General features: G+C 38.1%; 1 pseudogene; it reads right to left on the bottom strand.

The window, feature by feature from the left end:
• Window positions 1–793: 793 nt before the first annotated feature.
• On the bottom strand, window positions 794–2,170 carry LOC108349181 (glyceraldehyde-3-phosphate dehydrogenase pseudogene; annotated as a pseudogene).
• Between the last annotated feature and the right edge of the window lie 3,830 nt (window positions 2,171–6,000).

The following is a 6,000-nucleotide window of genomic DNA, read 5'->3' on the forward strand; positions in this document are numbered from 1 at the left end:
AGGATTAAGGTTTTGGAGAGGAATAGGAACTGTACAGGAAGAACAACAGAACCATCTTGGATGCTTGTGAACTCACATAGACTGATCCACCAACCAAAGAGTATCCACAGGTGGGACCATTCTCCTGCACATATGTAGTAGATGAACAGCTAGGTCTTTATATGGGTCTCCCAACAACTAAAGTGGGGACTGTCTTTAACTTTGTTGCCTTTATGTGGAAGTGTTCCCTTAACTCTGGGAGAGGATGTACCTAGCACTCCAGAGACTTGATATGCCAGGTTGAATCTTAACCTTCTTAGAAGAAAAGGGGATGGGGAATGGGGGAAGGACTCTGTGAAGTGAAACTGAAAGTTGAGGTAATATTTGGATTTTAATTGAATAAATAAATAAATTAATTAAAGGAAAATTTGGAGTTCTGTGTCTAAAATCAGTAGGAAGCAATTATAAGAAAACTAGTTCCTATGTCCATTGGGTAGAATTGTTGATTTTATTCTTTTGGTCATTCAGTAGATGTTGGAATTTTGTTGTTATTTAGCAGGATGGCTACAAATAATTATGCTCTTGGACACAGAGGTAACAAAATAGAATTAAGACTCGGGGATTTCTTTCTTTCCTTTTCTCTATCCTTTTTTCCTTAGGTAAGAGGATGGGAGTTGAAAAGAAAAAGGAAGGAATATTATAAGAATATTAGAAAAAAGGAGTATATTCATGAATCTACTCTGAAACCAACATAAACCATCTTATAGCTGTTATTTTACATTGAGATCTTTAAATATTAATACAAATTTGGGATTATATTTTGTTATATTATTATAGAATTATGTATATTCATAGAGAAATAAGGTTTTTTATACTTTGGTAAAGGTTATTGTATATTGATACAAAATTAAGGTTAATTTTGATACATATATGTTTTGAATATTTTTGGTGGGTGCAGTGAACTTTATTGTTGGTATTCAAGAGAGAAGGGAGGGCTCCCTAGGCCGCTCCTGTTATTATGGGGTCTGGGATGGAATTGTGAGGGAGATGCTCAGTGTTGGGGGCTGAGTTGGGATAGGGGCTCTTCAGCAACTGAAGGCCTCTCTTGTTCTCAGTATCCTTGCTGGGCTGTGGTGGGTGGTCCAGGGTTTCTTACTCCTTGGAGGCCATGTAGGCCATGAGGTCCACCACCCTGTTGCTGTAGCCATATTCATTGTTATACCAGGAAATGAGCTTTACAAAGTTGTCATTGAGAGCAATGCCAGCCCCAGCATCAAAGGTGGAAGAGTGGGAGTTGTTGTTGAAATCACAGGAGACAACCTGGTCCTCAGTGTAGCCCAGGATGCACTTTAGTGGGCCCTCAGATGCCTGCTTCACCACCTTATTGATGTCATCATACTTGGCAGGTTTCTTCAGGGGGCATGTCAGATCCACAACAGATACACTGGGGGTAGGAACACGGAAGGCCATGCCAATGAGTTTCCCATTCATCTCTGGGATGACCTTACTCACAGCCTTGGCAGCACCAGTGGATGCAGGGATCATGTTCTGGGGCTGCCCCAAGGCCATCAAACCACAGCTTTTCAGAGGGGCCATCCTCAGTCTTCTGAGTGGCAGTGAATGCATGGTCTGTGGTCATGAGCCCTTCCATGATGCCAAAGTTGTCATGGATGACATTGGCCAGGGGGGCTAAGCAGTTGGTGATGCAGGATGCATTGCTGACAATCTTGAGGGAGTTGTCATATTTCTCATGGTTCACACCCATCACAAACATGGGGGCAATGGCTGAAGGGGTGGAGATGATGACCCTTTTGGCCCCACCCTTCAAGTGAGCCCCAGCCTTCTCCATGGTGGTGAAGACACCAGTAGACTCAGCACCAGCATCACCCCATTTGACGTTAGCGGGATCTCGCTCCTGGAAAATGGGGATGGGCTTCCCTTTGATGGCAAGCTTCCCCTTCTCAGCCATGACTGTGCCATTGAACTTGCCATGGGTAGAGTCATACTGGAACATGTAGACCATGTAGTTGAGGTGAATGAAGGGGTCGTTGATGGCAACAATGTCCACTTTGCCAGATGCAGAGCTGAAGGCAGCCCTGGCAAATAAGTGCCCAATACAGCCAAATCCATTCACACCGACCTTCACCATCTTGTCTATGAGACAAGGCTGGCACTTCACGAGAAGATGTGGCTGTCTGTGGAACAGGGAGGAGCAGAGAGCCTGTTTTAAATATTTATGTATGTCTATAATTCTTAAAGATACAATGTGAAGTTCTAAAGCTTTTGAAAGCTGCTATTACAATAGTAAAAATGCAAGTTATGAACTGTTATGGATAAATAAAAATATAACTTAATAGGCAATCAAGTTCATGGTTATATTAGATACTAATTTTATTAACTATAACAAGATGTTTTCAATAGTTATTCAGATAATAAACAGTTAAGAATAAACAATATTTGACAATTCTGATATACTGTAGATAGAGGGTCTTTAAATTCTTAGAGATTCTACAAATAAAGCATGTAAAGTTGCTTTAGTATTAAAAAATATTTTTTGATGAGACAGGCCTTCTCCTGGAAATACCACCATTGTACTTTAAAAAAGCTCACACTTTGCTGATCTTCTATAATCCTATTGTAATTATTCTTGTTCCCAAAGATTGGTGCTGTTGTGTGACTTACTTTCAGCATCTACCCTACTCTGGAGGGCAGGTTCCTAGAATACAAAGATTTGAGTTTTGACACCAGCTCCCCAGGCTGGAAAGTCAAACTCCACACATTACAGAGAAGTTTGGGTAGCCAAATCCTCACTCAGATTCCAGAAGATATTTGCAGAGACATTTGACTGCCATCACAGTGACCCTAAAGATGAGGGTGACACTTGTAGTCTCTGGGTGAGTTTCCTCTAGTGAAGCACAATACAGAATTGAGATGGTAGCCCAGGTTTTATTCACAATTCTCCTTTTGCACTTGTTTTTCAGAAATACTTCAAGTACAGAGAACGTTGTGGGGGCAGAACTTGCTTCATCCATTCCTTTCTCTGCCAGGGGATTTGTAGCCCGAAGAGGCCAGGAGCTCCCCAGAGACTATGGCAGGGGATTTTTTTTCTGCACCTTGAGCAACTGCTCTTAGATGGAAAAACAGAGTTGTTTTGTAAATATAATGTAACATATAGGAAACCCCAGTTGGCACATTTTTAAATCTTAGCTTTGTTACTATGATTACTAAGTACTAAGTAATATCTGAAATAAAAACCCCTGAATAGCTGTTTAAAAAAAAGAAGATGATGATGAGCATTGAGGAACCTCTATATGGAATTGTGTCCATTGTGGCAAGCTAGCCACTGGGCAAACAAGATGCTCTGACTTCATTTTACAGACAGAATACTATCCAGAAAGAATAAACATATGCATGGAAATTGACTACCGAGCTCTGCAAAGACAGCATAATCAGGGCCTTCATAATCCTTGCTTCACAAAACATCTGTCAGATATTCTGTGCCAAAAGGCTGAAGATGATGCCCTAATGTTTTAGAGAATATTGAGGACTATACAGGCAATCATCTGTCTCTGTCTTTTCTATAATGTTTTGAAACCGTGTTCCTGCTTTTCCTGCATATTCCAGATTCTGACGGGTTGAAGACTATAAATTATGTAGTTTAGGATTTAAGAAGATATTCTAGGTCTAACAAGATGTTTTGGGATGGTAGTACAGATTAGGATAGAAATTGATTTAGATATAAAACTCTGAACTCACCGAGCTAGGATACATGATAGAATACTTTAATTGCCAAATAAAAACAGACTGGACTTTTTAAATGTAACATTTACCTCATAATCTTCCTAATAATTGTTCCTAGTATATGTTGTTTATTATTATAAGACAAAGGGGGGATTGTTAAGGTTTGGTCTGTTGCTATGTATTACGATGTTAAATTCTGTATCTCAAGGTTTAGTTGCCTCAAGATAAAAGAATTCTCACAGAAGCTAGCTTGTTTTTGTACGAATACTGCTCCTTAATTTAAAACTATTGGTTAATAAAGATGACTACAGCCTGTATCTATGCAAAAGATAGATAGGCCGGCCTTCAGTTCATGGGCTTGGGGTCTGAGGAGAGACCACAAGAAGAGGGAGTAAAAGGAAGAAGGCACCATGGGGTAAGTGGATTATGAGGACATGGCCTGTTGGAGTAGGACCTGCCCAGGTAGGAATCCCCAAGTAATATCAGCATGACATTATAGCCTCTTTTTACCTTGGCCAAATTTCCCTCTGTCTCTCTTTCATAAGGATTTGTTTCCATTTAGGATAGGATATAATTAAAATGATCCATCTTAATTTCCTTCCTTTATAATCTTTAATTCACATCTTTTCCAATGACATACAATGTTCACACTTTGACTATATAACAACCAAAACATCTGTGCATTATTTAATGTATGTATATTGTGGAGTAGCACCATTCATCCTACGATAGCACGCTTACACAAACTACTGGAACTATTCTTCCCTATTAATTTGAAGTAGACTCCTTGGCCATAGGGCATTTTTCCCTTGGTAGAATATAAAACTAATACTTTCTATCTTGGCAATGAATCTTGTGCCTTGCTTTCTATTAGATAATATTTTTTTTTATTCTTCTTTCATTTCCATACCATTTTCTTGCTGCAACTTTGGAGTTCTTTTTACTATATACATTCTTTAACTGTCACAGATTTTCTGAACTAAGAAAGAATATGACAGAATAAAGAAAGGCAATAACCATTGTTACTTTTAGAAGATTTTTTTTCCTGGAGTCACAAATTCTTTGGGGACCATTTTATTTATTCTGATAGCTTTATTTTTCTATTTCTGCATTATAATGCCTAAACTTGAACTCTCATGTTACTTTCAAATTCTTAACCTAAACATATCAGTTGCCAGTTGATAACTACGTACATGTATTTTAAATTCTCATATCACACCCAAACAGAGGGTAATTATATCAGTTTCCAACTCCCTCATTTTGTATTTCTCCTGTCTTTTAAAATGTGAGTATATGCTGTCACTATTTTCACAAGGGATCATCAACTCTTCTTTTCATCTTTATATCCTCTTGCTATGGTAAAATACACTGACAAAAGCAATTTAAGGGAGAAGGGGATTGTATTGGGTCACATTTCCATAGTATCATCCATCACTGTGCAGAATCAGGAGTTTGAGGGAGTTGATCGCATTGTATCTACAGATAAGGAGGACAAAGGAGTTGGATCATCCTAGTCATTTACCTGTAGCAGTTTTATAGACTTCAGGACACAAGTCCAGTCACATTTAGCTTGAATCTGCTCATCCCATAGCAAATGTTCATAGGTTAACTTAATCTAGATAATCTGTTCCAGACTTGCTCAAAGATTTTTTTCCTAGATGATTCTACAGCCTGTCAAAATGATGATAAACATGGTTCGGTGTAATGCACTAAATTTTTTTATTTGATTTTTAAGAAATGTCTGGAACTAGTTTCTATGCAACTCTTTTTTCTTCTTCCAAGTAAAGACTAATACTCATACTTTCATTACTATCGCTACATTTTACTACTTCTTCTCAGTTTATAAAATAGCATGGCCAAACTAGTATTGCCAAACATAAAAGTTTTTTTTGGTCCACTTCAGTTCTTAAAATAGCTAAATAATTCCACCAATTATTAAGGTTTAAAGGGCCTTGCTGTGATCTTATGATATCATTTTATGGTTCTCCAGTTTACCCGTCTCTTCACATTCCATAAGGTGTTTTTGACACTAGCCATTCTTCTTTTTTACACATCTTATAGAATTTAATAACAGAGTTGTTAATAGCTGTTTGCAGAGGTGGTAAGACACCAGCAACATTCAAATACAAAGTGATTCAAGTGTATATTTGTGTGATTTATCTTAAAGATTAATTGTTCTCTCCTTTTGATTTGGGGTTACTCAAAAGGTCTCTGAATGGTAAAAACATTTTAGGAGAAGTTGTATAACTGATAAAATCCAAAATACCTGTGAGCCACCCA

This window comes from Rattus norvegicus, chromosome X (genome assembly GCF_036323735.1).
Source record: "Rattus norvegicus strain BN/NHsdMcwi chromosome X, GRCr8, whole genome shotgun sequence".
NCBI lineage: Eukaryota > Metazoa > Chordata > Mammalia > Rodentia > Muridae > Rattus > Rattus norvegicus.